General features: G+C 31.8%; 1 pseudogene; it reads left to right on the top strand.

The window, feature by feature from the left end:
* The first annotated feature begins 809 nt into the window (after window positions 1–809).
* On the top strand, window positions 810–927 carry LOC111733293 (annotated as a pseudogene).
* The last annotated feature ends 14,593 nt before the right edge of the window (window positions 928–15,520 follow it).

Raw genomic sequence — 15,520 nt, 5'->3', positions numbered from 1 at the left:
TTTTTTTTTTTGGTATTATGTGGTGTCTTCCGAGCAATTTTATCGTTCATTCCACCTACTCAACTGTGTATCATAACACTGCACAAATATTACTTCTGACATCATCTTGGTGCCTTAATTAAGCATTGGCCTAGGAATTTATACTTTCATCTGAACATTAGCCTAGTTATTTTACCCCGACTTTACTCAATCGACTTTCTCCAGAAGCCCTCACCACTTGACTCAAAAGGTGAATGAAATAAAATTAGTTGTGTTTTTATATCCTATTTTTAATGGTTTGCAAATGGAGCAGAATAATTTCCTGCGCATCTCAGTTTGTCTTCCCAGAGGATCATGTGCTGTTAGTTGTGTCTTTATTTTGTTTTTAGTTCTGCAGAACCCCAGCTTATTATTGGGGCATTAGCTCTTATTATTAGCTCTGTGAATATATAGTCATTCTGTGTCTCTACATTATTTACCTACTTTTAAAGCAAACCAAACAATGAATTCAAGAACTGACTCTTCATTCTCCTGAGAAATTGCTGGGGAAGTAGGTGTATTTACACTCATGGGCATTCTGGCCATTTATTTTTTCCAAAACTTCCTTCTTATCCTCTCCTTTTGATAATTTTGAATTGGGGTATGTTAAAATGCTGTCCCAGGATTTGGCCAGCTTGCCTTCTTTTCCTAACTTTATTTCTGTGGTGTTGGTCTCTGTGTTTCCTTGGCCTCTTATTGCATGAGATTTGGCAGCTTTGCTTTTCTGTCGTAGATGATAACTTTCACTATTCTGTTTTTGTCGTTGTTCCTTTTTTAAATTTTGTATTTTTGTCTACAGTCATGCTACCCTGACAAGCCCGATCCCGTCTGATCTCAGAAGCTAAGCAGGGTCGGGCCCGTTTAGTACTTGGATGGGAAACCACCGAGGAAGACCAGGTGCTGTAGGCATAACAATCAAAAAATAAGGGATTTCGAGCTGACAAGGTCCTTGCAATCTGTGAGGTCAACCAAGGGTCTAAAAAAATAATAATTAAATAAATAAATATTTAAAAAAATTTTATTACACTTATTGAGGTAATATTGGTTAATAACATATACATTTCAGGAATACAACTTTATAATACAACATCTATATACTCTGTTAAGTGTTCACCTCTCGAAGTCTAGTCTCTTTCCGTCACCTTGTATTTGACCCTCTTTACCCTTGCTGTCCTCCCCACAACGCTCTTCCCCTCTGGTAACCACCATTCTGCTGTCTGTATCTATGAGTTTGTTTTGTTTGTTCATTTATTGCTTTTTATTTTATATCCCACATTGAATGAAATTATATGACTCTTGTCCTTTTCTGTCTGACTCATTTTACTTAGTATAATACTCTCAAGATCTAACCATGTTGTCAAAAATGGCAATGGTTCATCATTTTTTTATGTTGTTTGCGGACACTTGTGCTGTTTCCATGTCTTGGCTGTTGTTGCTTTTAAAAAAAAAACATTTTTGGTGCAAGCATAATAGGAATCTCTTCGATAGGAAATGTGGAAATTATCTGAAATCTGGAATCATTCTTGCATTTTTACCTAGATCCTTAAGATTGGTTAAAAGATGTATTATAAAATAAGGAGATTTTAATTTCTGTTTCAAAGCTGTTAAATATGTTTTACACATTTAAAAACATCTTTTATACTATATTCTTGTTCTTTTAGTTTTTGATTAAAGCATGTAGAATTTTAAACCCAGTAAATAAAATATATAAGTATGCTCAGTTTCTCAGCATTATTTGATGTTAGTAGTCTTTGTAATGAATATAACTTTTACATTTCCTTTCTACTTTTACAATTTCTTACAAGTAATTATTTTATAACTGTTTAAAATATTTTATAGATTCTATTTCAGAATTATGATTATCATATTATTTAAATTTTATAGATAGTAGACATGACATGAGGATTTGATGAAATATTAGAATATCTGAATGCCGAAATATAATTATTGTTATTTTCCATGTCATAGAAAAATATTTCCGCATTAATAGCGACTAAATCACTAAGAGATATTTAACTTTCTTAAGTAGTTTGCAGTCATAGTATTATTTCTCACATATATCTCTCTTTAATTGTGTCCAATAGTGTATTACTGAAACCTTGAAAAGATTTTTATCACTTTGTCACACCTCACTGACTTTTTCTCACTAATATGACTTTGGTTTATCCTTCACCAAAGTGTCTCAAAACACCCCTCATTTTGTTGCTAAGGCATAATTAATTTCTGAACCAAATGACATTGTGTATACGAAAGGTTCATGATATTTATTAAAGCTATACGTTCTAATCTCACTTGTTCTTTGTTTAATTACTGAAAATTCATAGTTGCCTCCCTCTCCCCTCTTCCTTGCTCCCCCTCTTTTATAGACTGTATACATATATGTGAATATGATACTTAAAAATATCTGCATAAAAATTTTATATCAAATATTTTCTTTCAATTTTAGCTTTTATTTGTTCATAAATATAGTGTGAAAGTAAGTACTATTTTAGAAATATTTGTAGAGTGTCTATTTCACTTAATCTCCTTTATAATATGACTTGATCTACCTCTGAGATTCAAATATAAATTCTTTAAGAATCTCTGACATGAATTCTCAGGAGGCACAAAAGTTTTTAATCCTTATTTCTGTAAATTTGCATAATTTGTGTACATTTAATTTTTTTATAAATATACAATAATGTGCTCTCGAATATCATTTGAGACTACATAGAGCTTCTGCCTTCCCACCTTCTATCCCGTTACTAGCTTCAAATTCTGTCGACCCGATTTATGTGCCTATAATACTAACTGTAGGGACGCGAATATTCCCAGTGAGTTTACAATTTATATTTTCAGTATTCTTTTTTAATCCAGAACTTCTCTCTGTTGGTCTCTCTCTCCATTTTACTATGTCTATTTTTCTAGTTCAGCTCTCTCCCAGAAGCTTACTGATCTCTCCCACTAAACTATTCCTGCTAAGTCTTAACAACAGATTCAGCCAGTTATATTCATTTGATAATTTTCCCTATAGATATGCATAGCTTTACTGAATAATAACTTGCAGAATAGTAATATACCAAATTACATTTTCACAATTTTACATAAAAGTCAATATACTTGCCTTTAGTATTATAGGAAATTAATGATTTTAATCTTGCTATATCTGTTTTTATTCTACGGAAATTTCTATATGTAACTTAGTTTTAATATATAACATTATTTCTCCTAGTTGAGTTAATGAGTTTAGGTTTTTATGCAAGAACAATGAAAATCATTTGAAAAAGAAACGAGAAAGCTTAAAATACTCGTCCTAGCCATTTTAGAGGATATTGCCCCAAATTGTCATATTCGAACCTATAGCAGTATTTTAACAAACAGACTTCTTTTAGAGATCACAAATATTCAATATACATTTTTAATAATATTGGAAATTATATGATAAAAATGGTATCATCAATGAATTGAAATGGCAAAGGTCTTTTTTGCCACATAAACTGTATTAAGAAAAAGCCATTCCTTCATCTTTGCATGTATTATGGTCTCTTTATGAGATTAATAATGTCAATGTCTTGTTTTCATTGTAGTAGAATTTCTATAAAAACAGTGGTCGTGGGAAGTATAACAAAAATTAAGTCAAACAGAAGGAAAAAATCCCAATCCTAGGTCTTATAAATCTAAGTATTATTGTCATAAGTAATTAATAAACCATTTATTTATAGTCATTCCCAAATCAATGATGCCATAAAATGTCAATTTTAATTAATTTAATCAAGATACATAATGAGAATATGAATGAAAATAAATATTTAGAATTATCTTGTGTATAAAAGAGCTTGGTAATTCTATTTTTATTCTTAAATTTGCAGAAGGTTAAACTCAATAAATGATTATTTTTAGCATCCAAAGTGCATTAACAATCTAAGCAAAAAAAAAGTAAAAAATAAAGTGAAACGACAACCACGAAAATTTTAAATATTAATTTGTTTTTCCCTTTTACACCCATTGGTTTAACTGTTTTGTACTCACATATTTTCTCACAAATGTGCTCTAATATAAAAATGCATGATTTTTTCTCTGAATGAATAGTCTATAACATTTTACATAAATATCGTCTGAAACTTCAAAGTTTTAGAATACCGAAATACATCAAGGAATTTTTATCTTTGTATTATACACATTTAAATTTTTAGAAAGAACTTGAAAGTTTATCAGTGGATACCACAACCCTTTCAAAAGCAACTTGGAATTATTGGATATCTTCAAAAGATTATGAATAATAACTTTATATTAATGTGTGAGTTATTTTAATGTTCTATGTATGAGAAGAAAAAAAAGACTCAGTGACTGTCATAGATTAAACTACTTTTGACTAAAATATCTACTGTCATGTTCCTCTAAATGCTATTATACTTATGTATGACCTTAAAGCATGTCAACTGGCCATAACTTAGCAATCTATAGGCAAGGTATAATTTTTAACAAATTGAGGAAATTAAGTTTACCAAAACAATTCTTTTTTTCTCTATTCCTACATAAATATCCCCTTTTAAAATGTTTATTAAGAAAATGTAAAGAAATGTACACAACCTCATATAATATTCCAAATTTAGACAAAAACATTTTATTTAAGACGTGTGTGTGTGTGTGTGTGTGTGTGTGTGTGTGTGTGTGTGTGTGTGTATGTATGCAGTATGGCACTTCAATTAGGCATTGCCAAGCGATGCACTTCTCATTTCAATAACTCTCCTCTCTTTGTCCAGAATGGGACAAGAGGAAGGGAATTTTATCAGAGACTCTCATAATATGATCTCAGTTTTTTAAAAAAGTAACTCTAGATATAAGAATTACAGTAAAGACTATAAATGCACTTCAGTATCATTTTATTTCTTCCTTTTAGGAATCAAATTCTATATCTCCCGAGCATTTATTAAGGCTTCACTTCCTCTTTTTATCTTTTCTCATAGCTACACAGGTATACCTAGATTTATTTTTATTTTGTTCATTGTACTCCCAAGGTATTAGATATTAGTGTTTTTCAATAACTGAAGGTTTACGACAACCCTGTCAAGCATATCTATTGGCGTCATTCTCGCTTCATGTCTCTGTGTCACATTTTGGTAATTCTCACAATATTCCAAACTTTGTCCTTATTATGCTTATTGTGGCAATCTCTGATCATTGTTTTAAGGCACCACACAAACTGCACCCACATAAGACAGTGAACTTAATCCACAATATTGTACGTGGTCTGACTGCTCTGCCTACCAGCCAGTCCCCTATCTCCCTCTGTCTCCTCAGCTTCCATATTCCCTGAGACACAACGATATTGAAATTAGGCCAATTAATAACTCTACAGTGGCCTCTAAGTGATCAAGTGAGAGGAGGAGTCACATGTCTCTCGCTTTAAACCAAAAACTAGAAATGAGTAAGGTAGAGAGGAAAGCCTTTCAGAAGCTGAGGTCAGCCTTCTGTGCCAAATAGTTAGCAAGTTGTGAATGCAAAGGAAAAATTCTTGAAGGAAATTAAAAGTGGCACTTCAGTGGACACACAAAGGCTAAGAAAACATAAGAGCCTTATTGCTGACATGGAGAAAGTATTAGTGGTCTCGGTAGAAAATCAGACTGGCCATAACATTCCCTTAAGCCAAATCCTAATCCCACACGAGGACCTACCTAACACTCCTCAACTCTGTGAAGGCTGAGAAAGAGGGAGGAAGCTGCAGAAGAAAAGTTTGAAGCTACTAGAGGTTGATTCATGAGGTTTAAAGAAAAAAGTCGTCTCCATAACATAAAAGTACAAGGTGAAGCAGCAAGTGCTGATGTAGAAGCTGCAGTAAGTTATCTAGAAAATCTAAGATAAATAATGAAGGTGGCTACACTAAACAATATATTTTCAGTGTAGGCAAAACAGCTTAAAATCAGAAGATGCCATCTAGGCCTTCCACAGCTACAGAGAAGAAGTCATTGCCTAGCTTCAAAGCTTCAAAGGACAGGCTGACTTTTGATAAAGGCTAATGTAGATGGTGACTTTAAGTTAAAGCCAATGCACATTTACCATTTGAAAAATTCAAAGGCTCTTAAGAATTATGCTAAATCTGCTCTACCTGTGCTCGTAAATAGAACAACAAAGCCTGGATGACAGCAAACATGGTTTGCTGAATATTTTAAACCCACTATTGAGAACTACTGTTTGAAAAAAATACCGCTTTCAAAATATTACTGCTCATTGGCAGTGCACCTGTCCACCCAGGAGCTCTGATGGAGATGGACAGTGAGATTAATGTTGTTTTCATGCCTGCTAGCACGACTTTCGTTCTGTGACAGATCAAAGAGTAATTTCAAATATCAAATCTTATTGTTTACAAAATATATTTTTCAAGGCTATAACTGCCATAGATAGTGATTCCTCTGATGAATCTGGGCAAAGTAAATTGAAACCCATCTGGAAAGGATTCATCATTCTAGATGCCATTAAGAACATTTATGTGGTCAAAATATCAACATTCGCAAGAATTTGGAAGAAGTTGACTCCAAATCTCATGGACGGCTTAGAAGGGGTTCAAGACTTTAGTGCAGGAAGTATCTGCAGATGTGGTGGAAATAGCGAGAACTGGAATCAGAAATGGGGCATGAAGATGTTACCGAATTGCTGAAATCTCACAAAAGCCTTAATGGATGAGGAGGTGCTTCTTGTGGTTGAACAAAAAAAGTAGTTTCTTGAGATGAACTCTACTCCCACTGGAGATGCTATGAAGACTGTTAAAATGACAACAAAGAATTTAGAATATTACATAACTTTAGTTTATAAAGCGGCAGCAGGATTTGAGAGGATTGACTTCAAGTTCGAAAGTTCTATGGTGGATAAAATGTTGTCAAAATTGCCTGCTTAGAGAACTCGTTTGTGAAGGGAAGAGTCAGTTGATGTGGTAAACTTCATTGTTGTCTTATTACAAAATAGAAATAAAGTTTTGTTTAAAAACAGCATTTGTTAATTCATCAATTGACTTGTATCAGTTCCCTTAGCATTATAGAAGAGTCATATTTAACTATAATTTACTTGAGTAATATTATACTTTTAACTGTTGTTTTTCTGGATCTAGAAATCATGATTAGTGAAATAAAAACATCCTATCAGAAATCTTTTAATATACATTCTCTTAGGCTACTTGTAAATATAGTAGATTCTCATTATTTGCAAATTTTATATTTGTGAATCTCCTACTCAATAAAATTAATTTGTAATAAGTCAATACTCGTAGCAAAAAAATTGAGTTGCCAAATGAACAGGATCGCAGCTGAGGTAGAAAATTGATGCTCTGCATTTCTGTTTCAGTTTTTGTACTGTAAACAAGTGTCCTTTTTGCACTCTAGTTAGTGCCACTCTAGTTTTGTGCATTTTGTTGTTGTTTTCACTGTTTAAAATGGCCGCTATCATGGTGCTGAAGTGCCTGTCTCATGTTCCCAGGCTTGAGTACGCTGTAATGTGACCTCACGGGCAAAGTATGTGTGTCGAGTAAGCTTTGTTCAGGAAGAGCCTTAGCTCCCTTGACCGTGAGTTCAGCATTAATGAATCAACAATACATATTGAATTGAATTCGATGTCTTTAAACAAAAACACGCATAAAGCAAGTTTACGTTCAAATCTGCTGACAAAGGTATTGTGACGAGTTTTACAGGAACCTAACCCAGTATTTCCCTTAGGAACAGTAATTAGGCATTCATGAATTCGGTGTTCATTGTTGCTTTATTTAGCATAACTACTGTCAACAATGAGAATCAATTGAATATATTTTAATAATTTCATAGCAATACAAGTGAATGTGATTCTCTGTGTGTTTAACAGAATAAAATATGTAATAGTTGCAACTTTACTTGCTGCCCTGCTCCTTTTTTTCTCTTTGTTTCTCTTATTCATGAGGTGTTGACAGTTTCTTTTCTTTCTCTACTGTATCTCTCTTACCAAGGTCATACTGTTAAATTATGTTTTCGGCAAGTATTAAAATCCAGTAGTGTTATCACGTAAATTTTTGTTATGAATTTTTTTCTTTGGCTATTCTATCAACTTGTCAATTAAATGACTTCACTTTGATATGTTTTTGTTGTGGAATATATTTTAATTTCTCTGCCAGTCCTACACAGTTAGGTTTTGTGTAGTTTTCTCAAATAGTGAGATAATTTCAATAATAATAATAATAAAAATGATAGTGACAATAATACTTTTAAAAATTAGTTTTAATTTCAAACAAAGATAAAGTACTATATGCCAAGATCATTCGAGGGTATGAATATATAAATAATATTTAAAAATAAGATAAAATAAATAAAAATAAAATTAAATAAATAATATTTTAAAATATGAATTATATTTTTAAAAATTAGTTTTAATTTCACACCAAGATAAAGCACTATATGCTAAGATTCACTTCAGGATATGAATATGTTTATATATGTATACATATATGAAAGAGAATTGCCCAGATATCTGCATAAAAACAAGTGACATATATTAAATTTTCTTCAAAGTCCCGAAATCTAACGATTTTTGAAGTATGGTTGTATATTCTTTGAATGATGTTTGCTAACATTGTCTTTACTATAGATGGAACTCTATAATGAATGCTCGAGAAAATCTTGAGGACTCATGGAGTACTGCATATAAGGCTTTCAATAAACACGTCCCTCTTTAATTAATACCACCTTGATCATTACTTTGTTTCCAGCTTATCATATTTCATCAACAAGTCACTTTTATTCCATAATCTATGTATTTATAATATGTCTACATTTATATCTAATGGTATGTGTATATGTGAAGTAAAGAATGACGTTAAGCACCATGAATACCTGTCTTTATACCTATATCTCTTGTCTTCCTTACCTTTAGAAAACATGGTTAAAAATGTAATTATGTCCAAAAATTCACATTGTTATAGCTACAATAGAGACTAAGGGCATGAGATAAAAAGTAGAATTAGGAATTGGAAGAAATTAATATAGGGGGGTTAGGGGAGGGTGAAGTGGTAAAGGAGATCAAATATATGGTAGCTGAAGGAAACTGGACTCTGGGTGGTAATCACACAATAGAATATATAGATGTCAAATGATAATGTACACCTGAAAATTATATAACTGTATTAACCAATGACACCCCAATAAACTTAAAAAAATTAATAGTTTTCGTTGATTAATGTCAGTGTTTGAATTCTCATTAAGCATTTTCCAATCCATTCTTTGCTAATTTGATATCATAATAGTGAGACAGAACATAAAGCATAAGCAAGACTGAAAGTTAGTTGTTTGAAATTAACTCCAAAAGGAATATAAATTTAAGAACAAAACCTTACATTTGGCAATATCAGAAAAGACAGGGTCTGTAGGAGTTTTATGTGAGGTTGGTCACTTGAGATTTAAGTGTACTGTTAGCCAAACTGCTGAAAGCTCACCTTATTGAAAACATGAATTCTTATTAGGATTATCAGCCTTTGTCAAGAATTGCATTTGATAGCCATTGAATCTTGGGATAGAACTTCTGCTTTGTAGTTTGGAAGCTATTTTTCCATTTAAAGAATGATTATATCAGTTCGTTCAACTTCTCCTTGAATGGGAAAAGAAGGCAAAGAAAGAAAATATAAAGAAAGATTGAATTAAGTGCTTGACTTTAAAAGCATGTGTCTGCTGTGTCTGTGGTAAATGATTGCTATTTTTCATACATTGTGACACTTGTAAATTTGTCCTTACATTAAAAACACATTGTTTGATTTTCATATTTCTCTTCACAATTGTAGTAACACAATTATCGGTTCTAAACATGACAAAATATTTATTTCTCGTGTCCCCAAAATACACTGTATATTTTTTCTACATTTTTTCCCTTTTTTGTCCAAATTTATTCTCAAAATTATGTCTCAATGCATCATTATTGTTATTATTATTTTCTATTTAAGGAAGTGTCCATTGAGTGGCCTGTACTTCTCATGTCTCATTAACATTAAATATTCTAAATCTAGATGCTACAGTTACTATGTGGGAAGTCAAATGAGTAAACCAGATGATAATATTTATCTATTTATCACAATTATTACTGATTATAAAATTCTTTATAGTTGATTTTCTATTTTGTGTTTCAGATAATATTCATGTATCTTATCTATTAGATGAGTAAAGAGTTAAGAGGAAAATCTAGTTCCACTATTTATAAGCTATGTATTCTAGAGCAAGATCCTTTAAATTCTGCATTTGTTTTCCCTTCAGTAAAATGGATGTAGTATTATGATCTTTCTCATATGATGTTGCAAGGCATAACTGACTCTCTGCTTGAATCTTCCTCATTCAGTTAGCACTTGATAAAGAAAAGCTGTTATTATTATTAATTCTTTATTCTCACATCAATACATTTGGGGTTAGTAGCCTTTAAGCCACTTTACAGAGGTTGAGGTTTGGAAAGATTAAATAACTTCTCTAATAGAGGCATGCCTCATTCTATTGTGCTTTGCAAATATTACAAGACCTTCCATCAGCAAAAAGATTATGACTCACTGAAGGTTCAGATGATGGTTAGCATTTTTTAGCAGAAAGCATTTTTTAGTTAAGATATGTACATAATGCTATTGCACCCTTATTAGACTACAGTACAGTGAAGATATAACTTTACTATGCAATGGGAAATCAAAAAATTTGTGTAATTTGCTTTGTTGCAATACCCACTTCAGTGCGGTGATATGAAACCAAACCCACAATACCTGTGAAGTAGGCCTATGTTAGAAATTTTTTAAGAGTTGAATTGAGTATGAACTGTATCTATATTCCTGAATCTGTATAAATTACAGTTTCAAGTGGGTTTGGAAATAATCAGATTAGATTCTGTTTGGGAAAGCCATGGCTTATTTTTATAAAATTTTTTAAAAAATTGACTGTAATGAACTTCAAAATGTTATCCGACCCCTGACTATCATTCGCGTCTTTCAGGGAATGCTATCAGGCTTTACCATGTACTTCAATTGTTTGGGGCATTTTATGTATATATAGAATATACATTAGAAAAAAGTATGTATATGTATATGCGTATATACATATATATACATACACACATTATGATAGCCCCTAAATTAATAGTCATCTTTCCCAGGTGGATATAATAGAAGTTAATAAATAGGCCATGTTAACTCTTATTTATAATATTAGATGTTACTTCATACTGAGAAATCTCATCTGGCATAATAGTACTTGTTCAAACATTGACCAACTACTTCCCTTATTACATTCCACATATTCCGGTTAACCATGAACCATCAATAACTTTTTGAGTACCATACTCCAACAATTTTTACAGCAAGCTAGCAACAACATGACCTAACCCATATTTTTCCAATTTGTTGATGAGTATGCCACATGGGACAGAGTTAAAAGACTTCCTGATGTCAAGCTCTATTACACTTATTGTAGATTGAAGGAATCAAGTCCATTATTCCATCATAGTAGGAAATACGTTTGGTTTGACAATGATTTGTAACTCAAGTCATGCTATTTATAACCTAGCACTTTGTGATCCTCAAAGGGTTTGCAAATTTCCCCTTGGATGATAACATATAGTACTGTTAACCTAAAAATAAAAAGCCGAGGTGGGAGACAAGCATTTAGTTGAGATCCAAAAAGAATTGCAATTCGAGAAAGCATTGATTTAGGCAGGAACCAAATATAGTGTTCCAGTTAAGAAGTGAAAGTCGGGGCTATTTATGAGAAAGGGAAGGGGAATAATTACATGAATAGAAAGAAGGAATTTCTGTTGTTGAAAATAAGCTAAGTTACTTTTTAGCTATTATACATGGTGGTGTTAATTCTAGAGAATGTCTTTAATTTTCAGTCAGGTAGTCAGAATGTCTGCTTTCCTGTCAGCTTTTCAAACAGTTGTTTGGAATATAATGTTGCTTTAGGCCCAGTCCAAAGTTTACTTTGCCCAGTTTAAACATTCTAGAAATTTGAAGAATAAGACCTATAAGACAATTCCTCTGAAATGGCAGCTGTGACTTCATTTTGAAGTGGCTTCATTTATATTATTTTTCACAGCACATTTTCTCATTAAGTTAAAGTAAATGGTTTGTAGTATCCAGCACTATTTTTTTTTCCCTTCTAAATTTAGTTTCTTTTTGTTCTTAAAGCTTGTAAAAATGGTAATCAGAATATGAACTTACATGGAACTTTATCTATAAAAGCATGTTTTTAAATAATGAAAGTTTTAGTACATATAAACCTGCAATGTAATAAGATAGATAACTTAATTAAATGGTTTGTAGATATAATTTCTCATCTTTTGAGATGATTCAACTAAGTATTTAAATCAGATATTTCTGAAAACTCTCAGCTGATTATTTTATAATAGCTAGTAGAACACAAGATCTTAATTTTTCAAATCTGCCCTTGCAAGTTTGGAGGTTACCTACCAACTGATTGGAATTGTCAGGCCTTATGGCATTTATTATATATGTCCTTGTTAAAGTTGCTTATGAAACTATTAGCCTTTTCCTTTGACATTTGCTGTTCTGCATGAATGACTGTATTTGTATTCTTGCAAACTTTGTACTGCTTTAAAGGTAGTTTAAACAGAACTCACGTTCGATGGCTTGCTAACAACTTATCTTTATTGAATTGCTTTTGTTTACAATTAAAATACATTGTTTTTCTTAATGGTTTTGCTTTCCTTTCGTATTGTTAATTTACAGTGATTTATACAGGCAATTGGAAATTTACTTTTAGGATTAGAATAATAATAATTAATTCAAATGTGTTAAATGGCCATTATAGGACATGAGTACAATGGATACATTTTAAAAAAATGTATTTATTTCAAAATTATAAAAGTTTTACTCCTCAGAAGGGTAACTAGATAAACTAAAACAGTCACTTTTAAATCATATGCATTAAGGAACAATTTATGCCTCAAATAAAAACTAATCTCTTTTTCTTCCATGTTCTAAGAACAAGGCACACTTACATAGCACATATCAAATGTCTGGCTTATAGATAAGTAGGTTTACATTTGCTTGATTAACTTAAAAGGCCGTGAAGGTATTTTTACCTTCTCAGATCCTAGAAGAGTGCTTTTGCTTATATTTGTACTTAAACTTTAAAGTGAATTAAAAGAAAAATATTTTATCTTTTTTTAAAAAATGTTTGCAACACTATTAAATAATTTACTAATATTTCCCTCTGAATGACCTTAAAAAGTTAATAATTGGAAATAATTTTAAGAATTACAGTAAGTGATAAACTTTAGATACATATTCATGCTTCTATGAGTATAAAATCTGATTTCCAGAATGTAATAATATGCTGTTGGAGGCTAAAGATTTAGTTCAGAAATCTTCCTTAGGGAAATAAATAGTAAAATAACAGTGTGTGCCTAATTTCACCCAGAAGAGATTTGAACATTCGGAGAGTATTTCCCTGTAAATACAGACTGATTATCTTTAAATCTTCTTTTAAAACTCTCTGAGGGCTAAAAAGGATAAAAAATGTAAAGAATAAACATGGACCACAGATTTTCAAAGTCATTAAAATGAAGGTATAAAGAGAAAGTGATGAAACTGGAAGGCAAACCTCCCTGAGGTATTAGTATCAATTTAAATTAGACGTATATAAGTACATTCTATTTGGACTTTTCCTTGTTCTCCACCACAGAAAGCCCATGCTATTTGTTTCTCAGCTTCCCACCATTGAAATGAGCAGTATATTGAGATGGGAAGGAAAGATATTTAAAACCAATTTTCAGATGAAGATACCAAGGCTCATAATGGGTCACTGGTTTTCTTTCAGTTATACAGTGACAGAATTATTTTCTCTTACAAGAATGAGCCCAGAGTTCTCAGGTTATTATGTTTTTATAAACATAATTCATAAATCACTGTTTCTTTTTTTTCTGTAGCTGATGAGACAATGTGTACGTATTATCCATTCCTTTAAAAACGTGGAAATTTAGTGTGTCCTTGATAAATTTTTATTCGGCTGATGTTAACAAAAAGATTTCAATCAAAAATGCCAATCAAATTTAAGTCTCTGTTTGTTTTATTGCCATGATTTTAACAATATTTATTGGAGTCACACTTCAGCAAGATTTCCTGCTAAGCGTTAAAAAAAATATATATATATATTTATATATATATATATATATATATATGAAGGTAGGAGGATGACAGAGAAGTGTGGATTAAATTACAACAGGACTACAAAAGCTATGTTGTTTAAAGATAAAACTGGAAATAGCAGATAGATAAGTCCTGGAGAGCTGATAAACATTATAGCGAAAATAGTCAACAGAACTGGATCATGCATTTCGAAATTACTGAAACTGATCTTAACTGTTCTCACCACAGGAAAGAAATGGTAATTATGTGACATGACAGAGGTGTTAGCCAACACTAAGGCGGTGATCATATTGCAATATGTAAATGTATCAAATCAACACTGTCATACGCCTTACACTTACACAATGGTATATATTGATTGTATTTCAATTTTAAAAATGCTCTCCTAGGAGCAGAGGATACAGAGGATACAGCTAAGCTTATGAAACGGCATCGAATTCAGCCTATATGGGAGAAGACTTTCTCTGTCTAATAAACATTATTACAAACAATAGCCAAGATATGGAAAGGCATCTTTCATTCAAGAATCAAGCCAATAGATGAGTTCAAGTAAATGACAATGAAAAAGAGATATTTAACTAGTTGAGACCAGGAACAATAACAGCAGTTTAGAAAATGAGCTCAGATTAACATTTTGGGTTTATAAACAATCACCTTTGAATTCTTGGAGTTTTCCAAGGACTGTAGCTTCAGAATGACCAAAACAGATCTTCCTACTTTGGTACAGACAGAGAGATATAGAGAACATTAGAGCCAGCCCAAATTCAAGGTCAAGATAATATTAAGAAGAAAAACTAAAATGGTCAGTGAACCAGGTAGAGAAGGCTCTGTTCCAGGAAAAATAGGGACTCTGTAACTATCTTTGACTCTTCATTTTGAATTCCTTTGCATAGTTTGTTCATGGTCTTTAAAACTGTGTATGTTATTTATTCCGTAATTTTAAGGTGTTAGGTATACTTGCTCTTTTCTAAGATTTACTGAACCAACTTATCATTTTATCCTTCAAACTATATTTTGCGTAATGACAGTGAAAGTGAATAGTTGTTAAATTAAGAATCCTGCATGATGCAGGGGGGAATTCTGTTGAATTTTGCACAAATTCTGTCTGGGCTGTCCCATTTTGTTGTCTCGCATTACTTCTGAAAACAACAATGTCAGATTTTCTTATTGTTGAGTAAAAGTGCTATTGAAATCGATTGGTATTTTATAAATAACAAAACATTTCTTATTCAATTCTTTGTATTGACACATTAGTGATACCCATAAGCACAAGCAGATTACTTACAATTAAAATTCCTGTACTATATGGTGTAAGTACTAAGGGAAAAGAGATTATTGCCTACGTGGTCCAAAGCTCATTATCTGATGTTCAGAGTGATACAG

Source organism: Pteropus vampyrus, unplaced genomic scaffold, assembly GCF_000151845.1.
Source record: "Pteropus vampyrus isolate Shadow unplaced genomic scaffold, Pvam_2.0 Scaffold13, whole genome shotgun sequence".
Lineage (NCBI taxonomy): Eukaryota > Metazoa > Chordata > Mammalia > Chiroptera > Pteropodidae > Pteropus > Pteropus vampyrus.
The sequence above is the reverse complement of the archived record's forward strand: the minus strand, read 5'-3'. Positions and strand labels throughout refer to the sequence as shown.